This window comes from Falco punctatus (genome assembly GCF_963210335.1).
Source record: "Falco punctatus genome assembly, chromosome: 13".
NCBI lineage: Eukaryota > Metazoa > Chordata > Aves > Falconiformes > Falconidae > Falco > Falco punctatus.
This window is the reverse complement of record NC_137593.1, coordinates 23244930-23263942: the sequence shown is the minus strand read 5'-3', so window position 1 is coordinate 23263942 and position 19013 is coordinate 23244930.

Sequence of the window (19013 nt, the reverse complement as noted above, 5' to 3'; positions counted from 1 at the left end):
CCTTCCCCCCCCCCCCCCTTTTTTTTTTTTTCTTTTTTTACCGGGGATATCAGCAAAGCCATCATTTCACCTGGCTGCCGCAGCGGGAGGAGGCGGGAGAGCAGTGGCTGCGGGCCCCGGACACCTACGCTGGGGGGGGGGTGTGTGTGTCCCTGCCGGCCCCGGTGCGGGCGGGCGGCTCCCGCCCCGCAGCCCCCCCAGCGCTGCGGCCGCCCGGCCCCGCCCCGCCCCCGCGCAGGGCCCACCGCGCCCCATGGCGCCACCTGGCGGCGGCAGCGCTGCGTGCCGCGGCACGTCCCGCCGCAGCCACCCCGGCCCGGCAGCGCGCCCAACTACGCGGGGCCGGCGGCTGCTGCGCGGGGCCGGAGGCTGCTGGTGCCAGGGGACACTTCCCCAAGGGCCCTTCACCCAAAGGGTCACCATTTCACAGGCAGAACGCACTAGATAACCGAGGGCACGGAGCTTTTTATCCCCCCGAGCGTGTCGTGAGGCAGCATCGCTTAGTGAAATAAGGGCTGCAAAGCAGGCTGAACGGCCGAGGCGCAGCGGGGCATCACGCAGGCATGCTCAGCCAGGGACCAGAATGATTTTTCGGAGGAGCCTTAGGCGAATATCAATCAGCACAGAGAAGATGCCGTGGAAGGTTCTCCTTTACAAGCAGAAGCACAGGCATGGCGAAGTGATGCCCAAGAGAGTCAGTATGCTGCGCTGTGTCCTGCAGCTCAGCACCCTCGCACACAGGCTCCCGCGCTGCTCACTGCAGCAGAGGTGAAGACAAGTAGTTTCATTCTTTCGCTAAGTCCTGCTGTCACAGCCCCCTGCCTATGTGCCTTCAGGTGGACACCTCCAGCATCCAAATGGTCCACACTCAGAGGGATGCAGGATGCAGCAGCTGGCAGCCACTCTCTGGTGGGCACTCCATAACAGCCCACGGCTCTGCTCTCTGGCCACCTGGCCCTTTTCTTAACAGTCAAACTGCAAACCAGTGCTCAGTGCTGGATTCCAGGTCTACCGAGAGAGGAATTCCTCACATCTGGGGCAAAAAAACAGGTTTCTGTTACCATAAAACAAGGTGCATGGTTTGATACCACTCTTGAACTTTGGAACCACCCATCTGTTCCTCAAAAAAAAAAAAGCCATATTAAACATTCTTACAACATCCAGGCTCCAGCAACACCCAAAGCCTTTCCCCCTATGCCTGTGTTTTCACCTGCACATGCCGCAGCCTTTCCTGGCCCAATCTCCTTCCCACTGCCTGTAAGCTAACACTGCGGGGAGGGGGTAAGCGGGGGGGCTGCAGTCCCCCTTCAGCACTGCCCCTCGTCACCCCTGTAGCTCAGGGGGAGGGGAGGGGGAAGGGGATGGGACTGGACTGCAGGAGGGAAGGGATACATCCTCCTGTAGCTTGGCCATGAGGCAAGGTAGCCTGAGAAGCAGCTGAACTGCAATGGAAAACCCCTTGGAGCTGTGGGCTTGCCTAAGGTGCTCAGTTCAGCTTCTCCCATCAAAGGGAGAAGTCCAAGGGCCCTCTGGAAGGAGAGAAAGCAGGAGGCCCTTGCCCCTCCTTGGTGCAAGTACTACCTGTAAGGGCAGCCTCAGCAGCCTCTGCTGGAAACAGGGAACATTGCCAGCACAGCACAGGTGGCTGGAGAAGCAGCAAAGGAGACCTGAAAGCTGATGTTGCTCTTAAAAAAGACAAAGCAGAGTCCAGGCAGCAGCAGAGAAGGGAACCTAGCAAGAAAAAGCAACATTCAAACAAGATGATTGAGGAGAAGTACTGGAAAACAGGGGAAAACAGATAGGAACTCCACCATTTTTGCCTCTGCGATTATCTCTGTGTTCTAGGATACACTGTCCCTCCCCGCCCAAACCTGCCAGGAAGGAGTTTTGCACCTTACGCAGAAGGGTTTCTTCACCTCCAGACAGAACTCACTGTCTCTTCACGTGGACGGTCGAGTTAAACACCAGTCCCACCTCCCAAGGGCTGCCTGTCACACCAAAGCCCAGCCAAGGCTGCTGGTTCCTCACCTCTGTCCCCCTCAGGTCCATACTGACAAAGCAGGTCTGAGGCCAGGCTGTGACATCAGCCTGTGGGCTGGGGTTCATGGCCAGACACTGGTGTGACCAGGGCTGGAGACCAGCACGTCTGCCACATAGCTCAGACCAAGACTGAAGGTTCTGGGATGATTTGAGAGAGGCTCCTGGGCCACGGACAGGGGTGTGGGTGGAGGGCCCGGCTGAGGTTCGTCAGGCTAATTGGAGCCTATCTCAGGGGCCTGACATGGCAAGAGAGTAGCTTTGCTGACTACAGCTTTGTGGTGACTCCAGAGACCTCACTGACAGGCAAGGAGGGATCTAACATGGAGCAGTTGGCAGAAGCACGGGGAGAGGGCGTGCTGGTGTGCAGCGCCATGGCTGCAGCAAGGAAGCGCTGTACCATGGCCCCAAAAGCCCAGCTTCCCTGAAAACAGCACTTGCAACGGCAACAACTCCCTTCCAAAGTGACTAGACAGAGGGCCACCACGGATACCCTAGAAGAAAAGAGGAAGGAGCAACATATTTTGAGAGTAACTGCAAAAATCAAACATGTTATTTCAGAATTTCACAATGGTGTCTGTGACCCCACAATTAAGCAGGGTTTGGAGAAGCAGCTGCAAGTTTCAACAGTTTTCTGTTCCATTCAAAAGCGACACATGCTCTGTCTCCCTGCATTTGCAGCCTGAAATTTCGAGGCAGATCAAGCTTCACCATGCTGGATTTCCTCACCCTCAGCCCCTCTGGAAAACATTTCATGTGCGCATAGCATCTCTCCACAGATTTTATTCTCATTCCAAATCTGCAAGTACAAATATAGCAACATTCCACTCTCCTAATGCACACTTAGGAGATGTGCTGAAATGTCAGATGCTAAACGGTATAAAAAAGCACTTTAGCACATTCCTGTTGATGTGCGATATAACAGAGAAGGCAGAAATTGCTTTAACATCTGTTGATTTATTAGATCTGAATATTCTCCTTTCATCTGGCAGCAGTTAGAGCTATTAATGCTGCAACAGCTTCCTCAGAGCTTGCAACAGCGCGCTGGTAAACACATACCTCGAGAACAATCTCATTCCTGCAGGGTTTTGAATGCAACTCCTTGTATCCAAACCAGAGCCGCCAGAGCGGAGGGATTATAGGAAGGTGAAGCCTGCAGAGAGGAGCGGACAAGCAGGTAATACCCCTGCTGCCGGGAGGAAGCAGGGGTGAGGCTAGAAAGCTTCCTACCGCTGTAGCTATTGTCCCACTGCTTCCTCTGCCGCACAGCTAGGGAAACCATCGGTGACGCAGCTGGTGGGGTTGAACTAACCCAGCAGCAGTTGCAAGGCTCTGCCAACCTGATTGGAATTGGTTCTCGACAATTAGTATTGCTGAGTCATCCAGATGAAAGCAACACAGGGTCATTCCCCGTGGTTGGCATTGTTTCTCATGCTGCTAAAAACAGCCTGTTGGCAATATTCCTTCTGCACATTTGTATTACCCTGAAAACTGAGCTCAGCCAAAAAATTTGAGATAACAAGATTTTTTCCTCCTTCTGGATGGGAAACAAAATTCTTTGACATACCAAGAGTCTTCAGAATGAAAAAAATCAAGTTTTTGTTCTGATAAATCTGCATTTCCTCAGGGAGTGGAGGGCCAGGGAATCACTTTGTTAAAATTTCCCAGTCAGCTTGAATAATAAGGATATGACCTTAAAGAAGTCAACTGTGACATGAACATTTTCTCATAACATAAGATACAATCACTACCTTACTGTGGGTCTTAAGCAATATGACTGATACGCTGAACACCGTCCAAAGGAGAAAATGTGTGTTCAAGTGGCAGCATCTTATCCAAACCCAAAACTCAGTGTCTGGGCATCTCAGGGGAGAGTTCACATGCCCTTGCACCACCTCTGGTCCTGCCCTGCTGCAAGGTTTCTAAGGAGACAGTTGGAGCTTTTCTGCTTTAGGGAGGCAGCCTACCCCCTCTTGGAGGACACGTAAGGAGAATAGCTGTCACGGGCTGTTGAGTTGTCAGCGCAGCTTGCTGATGTGTTGGCTTTTGCAAGGGTTTCAAATGTCCTCCAGACTGACCCATTGCTCCCTTCCCTGCCAAGGGCACGGGCACAAATCTGCTCCGAGCACCAACCTGTCAGCTACAGCAGCTGTCAAAACCCTTACGCTGAAAAAATTGTGAGGACAAATTTGTTTGGAATCAAATTAGAACTTCACTGTGGGATAAGCACCAGGTTAAGCTGAACCACCTCAGGAGCATCCTTTAAACAAGCAGTCCTCAGTTCTCCTTGTCCGCTGGCAGGAAGCCTCTTGACTTCAGCATATCACTTTACTCAAATACTCTTACATTTTCCTAATGCTGAAATCGTAAACTGCCAGAGCAGCTAAATATAGGAACAAAATCAACTACATGTACAAGAAAGAAAAGCTTATTTTGTGTCTCTTCTGGTTTTTTTAATAATATTTCTTTCCTTTTTCTAGAGTTTCTTGCTGAGCTGGAAAAAAAAAAAATCCTTGTTGCCAAATCTGTACTTAATCTGATGTTTCTTTCTATGTATTTGTCATATTTTCTTTCCTTTTTTCAGTCAAGGTTGCTCTGTAAATTCAAGTTCTCCACATCGTCCTAGCCAAAATATGTGCTATATTAGTGGGAACTAACCTGTCAGTACTCAAGGAGTGAGTCCCAAGGGATTTTTCTTCAGCAGAAGGTCTGTAATACTAAGAGCACTGACAAATACTGCAATTCATGTCTTTCATATATTGTGTACAAAAGTTAAACTTCTCACAGCTGCATTTCTGGCTGCGATCTCCATGGAGATGTCACTGACAATTTCCCCCCTGACAAAGGGAAATGTGCAGCCTAAGATGGGACTTGCATGGCTCCTAGAGCACGCTCATGCTGCAGCCACGCAGCCCCTTCTGCCGCCCGGAGTGTGGCATCCCAGCCGGCACACTGCCCTGCAGCCAGGCTGGAGGGATCGCTCCCAACAACCGCTTATCTCAGTGCGTTTGGGATCAACCCTTCCATCTGGAGCACTAAACCAGTGGTGACCTGAAATCGACAGTATAGTACAAACGATCCTGAAACATTTTTCTGCATCTGTCTGTGTTAAATCCAGCTAACTTTTGCCATCTTCTGGAGGAAGGAAATAAAATTAGGATGCTCAATTGTATTTGTGCTTGATCAAACTTAAGGCATTAAATAATCTATCTCAACCCCTTTCTTTAGTTATGCTGAAATATATATTGCAGGTATCCCCAAGAAAGCTCATGCTGTGATGACATTACACCCACTTCTGTTACTCACTTGAGGCTCTAAATTGAAGATATGACTGATTTTCTGCATTACGCAGTAGTGACCGTAATGGCATATGTACTTCATTTAGTCATTTGATCTTTATTTGCTACTCACATAAAGATCGATAAGTTTGTAGACTCAGTGTGTGTGTGTGTGTGTGTTTAACCATTTCATCCCCAGTTCTCCAATGATGTTTTGATTCCACCTCAGACTCCAGAAGCAGCTTTTATCTGGCCAGCTTGTTTCATTCTGAGTCCTTTGTTCTCTTCTTTTATTAAAACATAGGGAATTTCTTTACACCATTCAACCCTTTTGACCACCTCAGAACTCCTAACTTCTACTTTTTTTCTATATTTGATGATGACAACCCTGATCTCCAGTGGCTTGGGAATGCCTAGCCCTTGACCCAACTGGGTTTCTAGGTTATTATAATGCCCAGAGGCAGGTCAGGGATGAGGACAAAGTAAAGTAATACCCAAGACATGGACAAGGTAGAGGACTCTAAGGAGGCCAAGAGCTGGCAGGCAACAGCTGGGGTGGTAATATGGACTAGAAGAGGTCCGATTCATGGGGACACTAAAGATGACACCTCTGGAAAAAGCAGAATATGGTATTTCTTTCTCCCTAGCAAGCCCAAGTGTGCAACGCTGAACTCAGTATGAATTTGCCATTGACTTCACACTGGTGCACTATCACCTTCTTCATCAGAAATGTTCCCAATGTATGCAGGGCATAGTTGGGGTCTCCTGACAAGTTTTTCAGCATTGCAGCCTGCTGAAAAGAACTGCTCAGTACCAGAGCAGTGGTGCATTTCCCCTCAACTGCAAAACCTCCTTCGCAGGAGAGCTGTGCTTTCCAGTGATGGTGAACTCACTTCCTTCTGTTTTGTTTATAGCTGTATGGGAGGTTTTTCCTCTTCCATTCCCTTTTCCAAAAGCAATGAGACAATAAGACATTGTTAAGTGTTAAACATCCATGTTTCTATTTCTTGTCTTCATAACAGGCCTATTAGAATGATGAGAAATGAAACAGGGAAATGATGAAGGAGAATGGCAAAATTTAACTCAGATTTTTATCTGAAACAGCAGAAAAGACATTCAGAAATGGCCCAGCAGTGTCTGGAAACCTTTTTTTTCTACACCGCCACCACCACCCAGAAAAAATACAGATTAACCATGTAACATTTAATGAACATGCAAACCATGCTTAAATAGAAAACTTTGTACTCTAGAAAAGGCAATTTGAACAGTGACAGCTGTAACAGGGCATAGGAATGAAGCAGTACAGGTCACTAACAAAATGCAGAGGTGCCATGTCTAACAGCACCAGGAAATAAAGTATCCATCACAGAACTACAAACATAGTGATCCCCTGGACTTCTCAAAAAGGTGCCCTCCCTGGAGGAACAAGCGACAAATGCAGTTGTGGGAGGACCTGAGGATACCTTCTGAGATGAGGAAGCTCTCCACAATGTATGGACTAAAACTAAAGGAGTCTGAGCCTCCTCACACCCTGGGGAGAACCTCTAAGGCAAGACAAAACGGAGCTGGAATGGCTGACCCAAAACTAGGAACCAGTGCAAGCCCAGGACCCAGCTGTATGGGGATGCTTACCCACATGGACATCCAGCCACAAATCAATCACTGCACAAGATGAGGAAATTTTCAGTTTGCCACTATCCTCAACACCCTGGGTGTGGTGGGTGTGACAGTTTGTCCTCGAGCAAGAGAAGAACACACACAGGGACCACGAGCAGCTTTGAAATGAACCTTGTGGTCAGCTAAGAAGATCCAGAAAACACATGTATTTGGTTTAATGAGAAGAGTCAGCCCAGCACATGGATGATGGGAGTTGGCAGAGAGGTTTGGGCAGCACACCTGCTCCAGCAGGCATCAGAAATTCCTTGGGATGCTTAGCTGTCTAATGTGTGTCACACTGATCTGCCCAAGCCAGAAGCCTCACTACTGCTCCCATCCCCCTGAGACAGCCTTCCAACAGCCTGATGGTTGACCACATCAAATCCATTTTTGCTTGCCAAGTATGTTACTCCTCACACAGTAACAAAGCACAGTTAACTGGGCATGACTATAAATAGTCTTAGTCAAAGTCCCCAAGCCAAAGGTAGAATGTGATGTTAAGATAAGAAATGGCCTGTTTTAAAGGAGGCAGATTCTGATCAATATTTAGCATTGTTAAACTAACAAATAGATCGATTAAAATATCACTTATTGACTTTTTTAGCCCAAAAAAGTTTGAGAAGTTATGCCATTTTACTAGCAGCTTGCATGTAGAGGGACAGACAAGGCAGAAACAATTAAAAAAAAAAACCAAACCAACTAACTCAACAATAAAACATTTGATGTAATTTGGATCGGCCAGTGTGAAATGAAAATGTTGCCATAAATATCAACATAAGGAAGCAGCGATTGCAAACACCAGTGATATTGCAGCGGACAGCCCCGAGGTCATATCAGGTTCTCATCTCACCAGGGGCCGCAGAAGAGGGGAGCCAGAAACACCATTTCCAGCTCCGAGAAGGCAGGACAGAAACAGCAAACCCAAACAGCCAGCGTGGCACGGAGGAAGGGCATTGCTGCTGCCGGACACATGGCAGCCTGGGGAAAACCGTGACTCTGGGGCATAGCGCGAGATCCCCAGGAAGCCTTTAATTTCTATGTAATTTTATTTATGTAACTATATGCATAAAGATACATAACCACCAAAGAAAGACCCTCCCACATACTTTCTATACGTAAGTAGTATTGTTTAGGGCTGCTCCAGGCTTTGTTCTCCTAAAGTGAAAGCTTCCAGATTACACAATAAAATGTCATTTTCTTGCTGCTTTCCTTCTTTTTCCTATCTCATAGCTTTCCTTAATTTTTTTCTCCTCTTTTTTTTCTACTTCTTTCTCTCCCCGCTTCTATTCCTGGTGTTGCCTACCCCCCCTCATTAGCATTTCATCTCTCCACTCATTCTTACTCCTTTCCTGCTGCTTCTGCTCTTCTCTGTCTTTCCCAGTCACTCATTTCTTTCATACTGAATTAATTCTACCCCTGGTCTATGCATGCTGACAATCTATCTGTTTTTAATTGTTGCACTAAACTTAGCTGGACATTTCAGAAAGACGTGTACATTTAAACCGAGGACCTTTTCAAAGTCTTCATAATTCAACTTGATTCCACATATTTGATACAGGAGCCATATGTTCTTGAGGATCACGTATTGTTTCGCACATGTGAATACTTACAGAACAGACGTGCATTTGGGTATCAATTGCTTTTGCTTTCTGAGCTGTCAATTAATTTTGTGCTATGTAATAGCATGGATACTTTGCAACATGCAGAGATTTCCTCCATACTTCTAAAAATACTCTGTAAATGTAACAAATGAGGGCTCACAGTGCTGAGGGGACCTGGTTTGGCATCCTTTCACAGGTGAGAAAGAAGCACTCACAGGTGACTCCCTGCCTAACAGGGCTAACAGGATGATAGAGACTGAGCAGCATCCAGACCACATTCCTTCCCCACCACCATCAGCCTTGTTAATGGCTCTTCACAGACACCACAGGTATTTCTAGGGTCTATTGATTCATCCCAATAAATCCTTAGATACATCCCTAGAAATGACCAATTCATCTATTGCATCCTCAGAGCAGATCTAGTAGCATTTACTCAGACAAAATTTTTCCTGCATCACACGCTGATGCTACATCTGTAAAGAAGGGGAGAGAAGAGAGAGAAAATGATCACGGATGCTGGCAAAGGTGTGTAAGAACGGACCTTTCCTTTTCAGCAGTTAAAGCATGAAACCAAACATTGGAATCCTACCCTAGGTGTCCCCAGCACATCTTTGTATCAAATGTGTGCATCTCCAGGGAAAAGTGGACAGAGACTAGCACTGATCCAAATGGAGGGGAAAAGTTCTCACACTGATTCAATTAGAGTAGTATATGTTGTAATATAGCTTCAAGGGATAACTGAAACTTTTGGAGAGGGCTTCTTTTTTTTTTTTTTTCCTTTCTTTCCCTTTTTCTTTCCTTTGGCTGCTGCCACATGGAGCTCATTTCACATTTCAACTATAATGTAAGTGATACAGAAAAACAGTTCTCACATTGTGTCAGATCCACTGGTGCCGAATCCACAGGCACCCTCCTTCAAGGGCGCGTAGAGCTTTATCTTTCCCACCCTCATCCTGCCCCACCTGGGTTTCAAGAGGATGAGCTTTCCTTCTGACCGCTAGCCAGAAAATACCAAGTGACCACCAGAAAACAATCCATCTCACTCAGTTCTCTGGGAAAAAGTACAAAAGTTAAATCATGACAGTTGTTCTGTGCTACATACAAAAGTTAAATCACGACAGTTGTTCTGTGCTGCAGCGATGTGGAACACAGGATAAAGAGAAAAGTACTATTAACCGAATATGTCACTAGAAGTAGAAATCCACATCTAATATGATGAGGCTGTGCTGACTTTGTTAACTACTGTGTTGACTTGCACCAGTGAAGCATCAGTCCTGGCAAGTTCTCTTGCAGGGCATCCTTCCATCTGAGGCAGCCAGCAGTCCAAAAACATCACAGAATTATTTTGACTGGGAGGGTTCTCGAGACGTGAGGCTGCTTCATATACGGTGGTATTGCAGCAATGCTCCAACCTTGAGATGTAAAGCTGCTTCATATACTGTGGTATTGCAGCAATGCCCCAACCTCGCTTGAACAGTAAACAAACAGAACAACAGCTACAAACATAAACTGCAAAAAAAATTCCCCTTCCCCCTGGAATTCCCAATGCGAGGTGAGTGCCTCCCTCTCAGAAATGGCCAGCAGCCCATCTACCCACTGCGCTGCTCGAGCTGTGGGTGCTCTATGCGTCTACCGTTTGGCTCTGCTCTGCCCTTTATTTGGCACTCAGAAGATGAAAGATCTAAAGAAAAAACAGCCCTAGGAAATCAGGGGGGTCGCTAAGGGTGGAGAGGTCCCCTAGCTCAGCCCTTCCCACTGGGCGATGACATCCTACGGTCAGAGCTGTGGTGCTGCTCGGTCAAGGCTGAGCGGGAAGGTGCTTCACCCCTGCCGGGTGTCGGGGGGGCTCCGCAGCGGTTTTACATTTTGGTGTTGGCAAACAGCTCACAGCACAGCTCACCCTCTGGCTGGGCCGGCTGCTGGGGCACAAGGACTGGAGTCATCTCCGTCATCTTCCTCAGCGGGTACGGAGAAGAGGAAGGTGGGGAAGCCCCGGCAGCCCTGCTGCCAGCGCCCACACGCCCCTGCCCAGCCCCAGCGCAGAACCGAAAGGGGGAAGGTCCCCTGGCAGGCCTCCTTGGCCGAGCCCATGTCAGTGCAGGGAAAACCAGGACTTCCCTCTGCAGCCTGAACTGTTTCCCTGTGCCTTGTGCTTCTCTCGAACCCACCGCACTGGATTTTCTCCAGCAAATCTTCTTTCTCCTAATACTTTATAAATATTTGCTTCTTTTTCAAATAAAAGGCGATAGCTGATCATATAAAGAACATTACAATTCATGTAGGATCTAATAAACTGTGAGCACCTTAAACTCTGCTACAGCAGGAACTGCAGTGCTCGGTGATTTTGTTCTGTAAATTACAAACTGCTGCTATAGGCTCGCCGCTACCCTGCGCCCGTACATGAGCACACGTGAGCAATGTATGGAAAGGGGTATTTCCTTCACCTACAGCCTTTTTTTTCTTCCTCATTTCACATTTCATAATCACAGATGTGCTCATTTGCTCAAGATCAATGGACCAGACTGTGACTTTTTGGGTCTAAGGAATATAAAATGAAAGTTTATCACCAAAAATTTCTGCACACGAGTACAAACCCCTTTTCTATAGTTATAAGGTCTCAGTTGCCAAAGGAGGATTTTTTATATAAACAGGTATTGTACCCCGCAGGTATTTACAAGGAAATTGGGCTGTGATGATTACTTGACACCTTCTAACTCTCCTACCAAGTGCTGCTCTCCGCACCGCTTTACTAGTGTTTGTACAGTATTTGTACACTGTAAAACACAAGGACTCAGAACGACTCGTTACATAAAGGGTTTTTTCCTTAAAGAAGAGATTAGTTGTTAAAACTATGGACTAACTGTAAAATGGCAGAAGCCTGCTGTCAGGGTGGAGAGCTCCATGCAGCCCTGCGGTGTCAGAGCCAGCGAGCGGTGACAGCAGCAGCAAAGAGGAAAGGGGCGAGGGACAGGCAGCTGCGCGCTCCTGCCCGCGGCACCTCCCCGGGACCCCGCGGCACCCCCCCGGCAACCCTCCGGCACCCCCCGGCACCCCGCTGCACCCCCACGGGACCTCTCCGGCACCCCCCGGGACCCCCCCGGGACCCCCGCGGCTCGGGCCGGCGGGAAGGAGCTGCCCCCCTCCTCCCGTGACTTTCCGGCGGCCGCACGACCCCAGGAGCAGCCGGCGGCGACGGGCAGCGCCCGCTCCCTCGGGGGATCCCGCAGCCCCTCCGCGCCGCAGCAGCACGGGGCGCCGGCGGAGTCGCTCCCCGGGGCCGGGACGGGGCGCGGCGGGACCGGCAGGGGGCAGCGCCGGGACGGGCCGGCGGGGGCAGCGGCGGGGGCAGCGGCGGGGCGGGCGGGGGCAGCGGGGAGCAGCGGCGGGGGCAGTGGCGGGGGCAGCGGCGGGGGCAGCGGGGGTCAGCGGCGGGGCGGGCGGGGGGCGGCGGCGGGGCGGGTGGGGGGCAGCGGAGGACAGCGGCGGGACCGGCAGGGCGGGGGGCAGCGGGGGACCGGGCGTGGGGCAGCGGGGGTCAGCAGCGGGGCGGGCGCGGGGCAGCGGGGGACACCGGCGGGCCGGACGGGGGGCAGCGGGGGACAGCGGCGGGGCGAGCCGGGCCGCCGGGGCTCGGGGAGGGAGCTGAGGACGCGAGGGCTTCCCGCATCGGGCCAACTGTAACTACTTAGGCTGTATTCCTGCTTTAAACTCCAAAACGTGTAATGTGGAACATCAGAAAGGCACACTGGTGAACTCTCCGCCTCTAATGGGAAACAGTTGAGAGCTCTACCAAATCTGTCACTTTTTAAATGAAAACATGAAAAAGGGCTAAGATAAAACAAAACAACAAAAAAAAAGAGAGTTGGAATAATGCACTTTGATTCAGATACTGAACAATTTTCCTCAAGGAATGGAAAAACTGATCGGGGGAACAACAAACAAAAAAAAATAAGAAGAAGAAAAAAAGAAAAAAAAGGCAAACCGAAATCTTATGGTGCTTGTAGCAGCCTGGGCAGACATTCCTCCCTGTAATCCCCTCGCTCCCTTCCCGCTCCGGGAAGGGAAAAAAAATCCACCCAAGCCTTCTGTGATGGCTCGTCGAGATTTTGGGACCTTAGGATGTTTAAACAAGTGGTTCCCATTTCTATTGCAGGGCAACTGGTGACTGTCCCAGACAACACTTGGCTGCTCTGGGCTGAACTGAACGGTAGTTTATCAGAAGAGGCAAACCGAGGGGCTCCCAGAGCAGGCGCACCGGCCCGGGGAAGGGGCAGCCGAGCAAGGGCTGTTCTGTGGGGTGCAGCTGCCGCCGCCGGGCAGGAGGTGGGATCCAGGATGTGTGTTTCCAAGGACCCTGCGTTTGGAAAACGCAGCCACCTCTCGGGGGCACCACAGGAACCCGCAAGGCGACCTGTGGGGCGGCGGGCAGCACAGCCGCCCCTGCCCCGCGCCCCGGGGAACGCGAGGTCGCTGTCATGGCAATCCATGAGGACACGCATTGCATTGAGGTGTCCCGGGGATCCACCTCCCGCGGGCATCCCAGCGGCCGCTTCCGGTCGGTGCGGTCCCTCCTGCCCCGGTGGCGGACGGGGCTGGCAGCGCCCGCCGGGACGCCCTGAGAACCTTGTTGCAAACGAATCCGGGGAAAATTGCAGCTGCCAGACCTCCGCCTCCCGCGGCCCGCCAGCCCCGAAACCCTCACCGGGGGGGGATGTGTCTTTCATCATCCCGCCCGCCAGCGGCGCTGAGGGGTGGCCAGGGCCGTGCGAGCCGCCAGGGGCAGCGGGGCCGCTGCGGGAGCGCTCCGCAGCCCTGTGCCGGCTGCCAGAGACGCTGTCGCTGATAAGCGCCAAGCGATATCGCCTCCTGAAAGCAGGGAGCAGAGGAAGCTCAGCACATCGGCAACATCGTGTGCTCACCGCTATCATATCTTTCTGAACATCTCGTTAAAAGCGACACCTGAAAACCGATGGGCGGCGCGTGACAGCTTTTTGTTTCTTCCCCCTTTTGATAACTTCGGACGTTACGCCTCGTGTTGTGCTCAGCCTCGCCCTGTCCACCGGTTGTTTGGGTTTTCACAGAACGATAGTAATAAAAAAAATCACAGTTACGGTGAGCAAAACCCGGGGGAACAGGCGCGGTATCTTAAGCAGCGGGTCACAACTCCGCTTTGTGGAGCTGGCAGTGAGCCCCCAAAGCCCGGGTCTCTGCACGCCGCTTCCCGAAGAGCTGAAAGCTGCCCCGCCAGCCCAGGAATCACGATTCCTGTCCCCTCCCTCGTCCAGAACCCGTTTACCGAAGCCTCACGGTTTGCTCAGACCCCCCCGGCTCGGCCAGGTGCCAGAGCTCCCACCAGCTGCAATGCTCCCCCGAGGGCCAGGCGGCGGGTCCCGTGCGGGCATCCACACTGTGCTCCTAATGTCACCGAAAATAGGCAACGGGAATGAGAAATGTGATGTTCCATCCCGTTACTTCGTAATCGCTCCCAGTTAGCTGTTCATGTGCTGTGAGGGGGGAAATCCCGTTAGAGAAAGACAGAAAGAAATAAATTAAACGAAGGCAGGTGATCAAATCATCTGCCAGCAAAACTGTGACATTGGCAGGGAGCCGCTGGGCAGTCGGGAGCCCCCGCCGATGGCGGGAGGCGGCTCCTCTCCCGGGCAGGCTGCGGAGCCGGCGGGGTGCCCGCGCTCCCGGGGAAACCGTGCTCGGGACCCCCGGGACTTGAGGGCAGGGTATGCTCCCTCCCAAAGGCCGGGCAGGGAGAGCCAGTGCTTCAGTGCACCATCCCACCTGACGGGATTTCTCACCGTGCTTGCTCGCTGTGCAAGTTGAGGGCGAGCGGGGCTCCCCTGCCTTGCGCAAGGCGCCGGTGCCCGCAGCGGGGAGCGGGTGGGCTTGGCCCAGCCTCGGTGCCCGCCGCCCGGCTCCGTGTGCTGGGGCGGCAGCAAGCACGAGGTTTTGTCGAAAGCCGATTTCTGCTTTCAGGCAACATGCAGCTGATCTTGAACGAATTCCCACCAGCCCACCAAATCCTGCAGCTGCTTGTTTGGCTAATAAAACCCCATGCGGTTTCTAAACTTACAGAAAGAAAAAGGAAAAAGATGTCCATCCGAGTAAACTGTAAGTGAAAACTCATTGATTACCTCCGCCTTCCTGTCTCTGATTTGATTAATCGTTTGCCATCATGCTTTCCGAATCACTTCTGTGTTGGTTTCCCTCTGCCTGAATCCTGCAAGACTTTTCCAGAAGGGCGGCTGTGATGTTGAGACCAACATACTGTAAACAACCACAAGAAGCAGAGCTAATGTTTTCAATACAGCTCAAGGACTAAAATAAACTCATTGCATTAGGCCAGCCTGAGCGATTGTTTTGGTGAGCGCTGCCCAGGCCCGCTGCTGAGCACATCCCCGGGGCTACCTGCGGCGGGCGGCGGCGGCCCCGGGCAGCGGAGCGGGCGGGCGCCGAGCCCCGCCGGGAGGACACCCCCCCCTCCCCCGCCTGCCCGGCGCGGGGCCGCATCCCTGCTGCGGGGCAGATGTGACGCTGCCGCAGAGCTGAGCCCTGCCAAGATGCCCCGCAGACCCGGGGATGCGTTTCTGAGGGGTTGCCCGTAGGTGGATGGAGAAGGCGCAGAGGAGCCGCAGGGGCGGGACCCCCGCCCGAGGCGTGCCTGGGGATGCGCCCGGGGCTCCGCAGCCGGCTCGGGGCTCTCCAGGCAGGTTACCCCGGCCCTGTCCGTCCCTCGCTACAGCGCCTGGCTTTTTCGTCCTCGCAGTATTTTTCCCACCGCCTTCCACTGCCTTAAAAAGCACCACGCCGGCCGGCCATGCTCGGAGCTGGCCCCCTGCGCTTGAGGCTGGCCGGCCTCCGCTGCGAGCGGGCAGGACCGGACCCCGCGGGGCGGGGTGGGGGCGAGGAAGAGGAGGGGTCCCGGGTCCCCTGTCCCTGCCCGCCGCCCGCCCCGCCGAGCTGCCCTCCGGCAGCGCAGGACCCGCGGCTCGGCCCGGGGCAGGCGGCCGGTCGGGGCCACCGGAGCTCGCAGCGCTGCCGAGCGCCGGGGCACGGCAGCCGGGGAGAGCGGCCGGGAGCCGCGTCCGTCACACACGCAGAGCGGAGATTTTTTAAGTAACAAATGTACTTTTTTATTTTTGAAACAAAAATATCGTTTTCGGCTTAACAATAGCCGGATCTCGCTGAATGAAGCCTTTGCATATTTTCCTGTTTTAATTGGTTGTATAATAAACAGTCCTGACCCCGCACTCTCTTTTCAATGAGTTCAGGGTGAAACGCGGACCATGGGACTGGAAATGACTTTTTTACCACTTAAAACACGGACAAGAATACCAGGAATCAGGCGGTATTAAACAGCCGCACCGGCCGGGACGGGAGGGGGCCGCAAGGTGAGAGCTCTGTGTGTGCCCCCCACCGCCACCCCCGAGTACGGCACTGCCCTGCCCACGGGCACCGGCACCGGCGCCCACTCTCTCCGGGCACGACAAGCGGAGCCGAGATGCCCCGGGGCGCGACCGCTCCCCTGGGGTCTTTCAGCCGGGCGGCGGGCCACGCGCTCCCGCCGGGCCGCAGGCAGAGGGCAGCCGTGCCGTGCCGTGCCGTGCCGTGCCGTGCCGTGCCGGTGGGCAGTGCTGCCGGCGCCGAGGGCTCTGCCACCCTCCAAGCACGGCGGCTGGCAAAGGACCGGAGAGGAAGAAAAAACTACGGCCGCAAAACAGCCCCGCGGGACTGGCACTGCCCCGAGGGCTGGAGCGGCCTGAGGGCGGTGGGAGCCCACCCAGCCCCGGGGAGCGAACCCTCCCCTTCCCCCGAGGGGCACGGCGGCGAGCTGCGGCGGTGGCCGAGGCGGACAGGCTGCTTCCACGCCCGCTCCGTGCAGGGAGAAAACAGCCGTCGCTCTTCTGCTTTCATCTCTCGCCAGCGTTGCATAAACCTGGTCCGCTCCGGCAGGGCAGCGGCGGCAGCCCGGGCGGGTCAGCCGCCCCGAACGCCCCTGCCCCGGCTGCGGCCCCCGGCGCTGCCCCGCGGCGGGCGGCGTCCCCGAGGCCGAAGGAGGCTCCGCGCCGTGGGCTGGCCCGGCCAGTGCGTCCCGCTCCACGGAGCGTTCCTCCTGCTGTCATTTATGTAACGGGGAACGGCCTTACACAACGCGCAAACCCAGCTCCGGCCAAGGGACCCGGCGCTCGGCCGCTTGCTTTCGTAAGGGGCCGCCGGGGCTGGGTGCAGGGCGGCCCGGGGAGTGGTGGGAGCGGTGGAGAAGGCGCGGCGGCCCGGGGCGAGGCGACGTTGGCTGAGCCGCCGCGGGCACCCCCTGGCCCGGCGCCGTTCGTGCCCACGGGGCTGCCTGCACGTGGGCTCGGTGCAGACACAGCGGCTACCGCCCCAGCTGCCAGTGTCCCGCGCTGCGGGCCCGATCCTGCACCCCGGCAAGGCTCGCCAAGCGGACCTGGGCGCGGGGGCGCGGCGAGGCGAGGCCCTTACGGGAGGCTGGGTCCCTGCGTGCCAACACCTGGGTGTTTATCAGCGCCCAGCGAGGCTCCCGGCGGGCCGGTGCCCGCGGCCCAGGCAAGCACCAGCGGGCAGGGATGCGATGGCCGCCCCGCTTCGCAGCCCGGCGGGACCCGGGCGGGAGGCCTGGTCGCTCCCGACAGGAGCAGAGGTCGCGCTGCTGCCGGCGGTACCCGCACACCGCGGGCAGGCCGGCCCGGGACGGCGGCCGGGCTCCGCTCCTGTTTCCCTTCCCGACCGCGCAGGGCCGGGGGCAGAGCGGGGAGGCGCTGCCGGGGCACGGCCGGGGCTGGAGGCAGCTCGGGGCCCCGTAGGGCCCGGGCGGGGGAGCGGGCTGCACCGGGGCTGCCCGGGCGGTCCTGAGGAGCCAGTGAAAGGAGGGGGCTTCAGCCATGCCCAGGACACGGTGGCTGCTCAGTAAACCACGCGAGTTTACATTCAGTGCAGCCTCTGTTTATAAAATACAGAAAACGATCGTGAAAACATCCTACAGGAGCGACGGCGGTACCGGCTGGCTCGGGGATGCACGGATGCCGGTGAGCGGCAGAGCCCCGGCCGGGCGCAGGGATCCCGGCAGACGGACAGGCCCCGGGCTGCCGGGACGAAAGGTGTCCCCCCACCCTGCCTGCCCGCATCTCCCCCCTGCTGGGCCCAGGTCGCGGAGAGCCGCAGTAGAGAGCCCCCGCTGGGCGAAGGCTGGCCGGGGACCCCGAGGGCACCTTTGCCGGCTTCCAGGAATGCCCCACACCCGCGCACCGGGCACTCCCGGGCCGGGGGGGGCACGACCCTCGCCGAGGCAGGGACTACCGGTGATCGAACGGCAGTCAGACGCGCGGCTCGCCCCTCTGTATTGACGCGGCCGGGTGCCGGTCACACACGGCGAGCCCCGGCCCTCCCCCTGCGGCGTCACCGCTCGGAGACCCCGCGGGAACCGGAGCAGCCCCAGGGGCCGCACGGCCCTGCCCGGTCCCGGACTGCCGCCGCCGCCCCCCGGCCCCAGGCACCGCCAGGTATCGCTTCACCCAAGGCCGGCGAGGCCCGGGGCGTTTGCCAAGGCCGCTGCAGCTCGGCCGAGCGATGGCACAGCCCGGGAAGGAGCCTGGTGGACGCTGGCGGGGCTGCGCAGGGCCCGGGACGGCGTTCCCGCCCTCCCATCGCCCCATGACCCCGGCCGGCGGCGGGAGGGGGTTCCCTGGCGAGCTCGCCGTGGCCCCGACGTACCCCGGAGGAAACATGCGGGACCAGCAGTACCTATCGAGCAGCAACAGGCAGCCCAGGCCCTGACCCTACCGCTCGGGGCGTGAGCGATGCCTCCTCTCACGTCCTGCCCGCGGGCCCGGGCACCCTGAGGCTCCGAGCCCGAGCCCCGCTCCCGCCGCGGCCGGCAGGGCCACGGGCGGCCCAGGTGTGAGTCGAGGCCGTGTGCCATGTGCGCTGGCAGCCCCGGGGCCTCCCGCCGGCCCACCCTGGCCTTTTGCCTCCCGTTACATCAGTGCTCGTGTAGGGACCAGGCTCGCTCTTCCCTCCCGGTCCCCGCGGCAGACACTCGGCCCCGCAGCCTCCTCCACACAGGCGCCCCACAGCGACCCCGTTTGCCGCAGCCCCCCGTCTCTGCCCGCCCGGGGGCGAAGCCCCTCGGCTGCACCGCCACTCCCAGAGCCCTCCTGTCCGGGCCAAGGCATGTGGAGCGGGGGCAGGGGGAAAAGCAGGGCATCCAGCCCGCCCTGAAGCCGTGCCGGCCCGGCGGGTGGCCCCGGAGCCCTTCTGCCCTGGCCGTGCCCGCCGAGCAGTGCCGCAGCCGAGGGGCGACCGGTCCCCGCGTCCCCCCCCCGGGATTTTTGCGAGGGCGCAGGAGGCTGCCGCTTCCTCCCGTGCAGGGAGCCTGCAGAAGGCCCTGGTAGGGAGGGAGAGCCTCAGG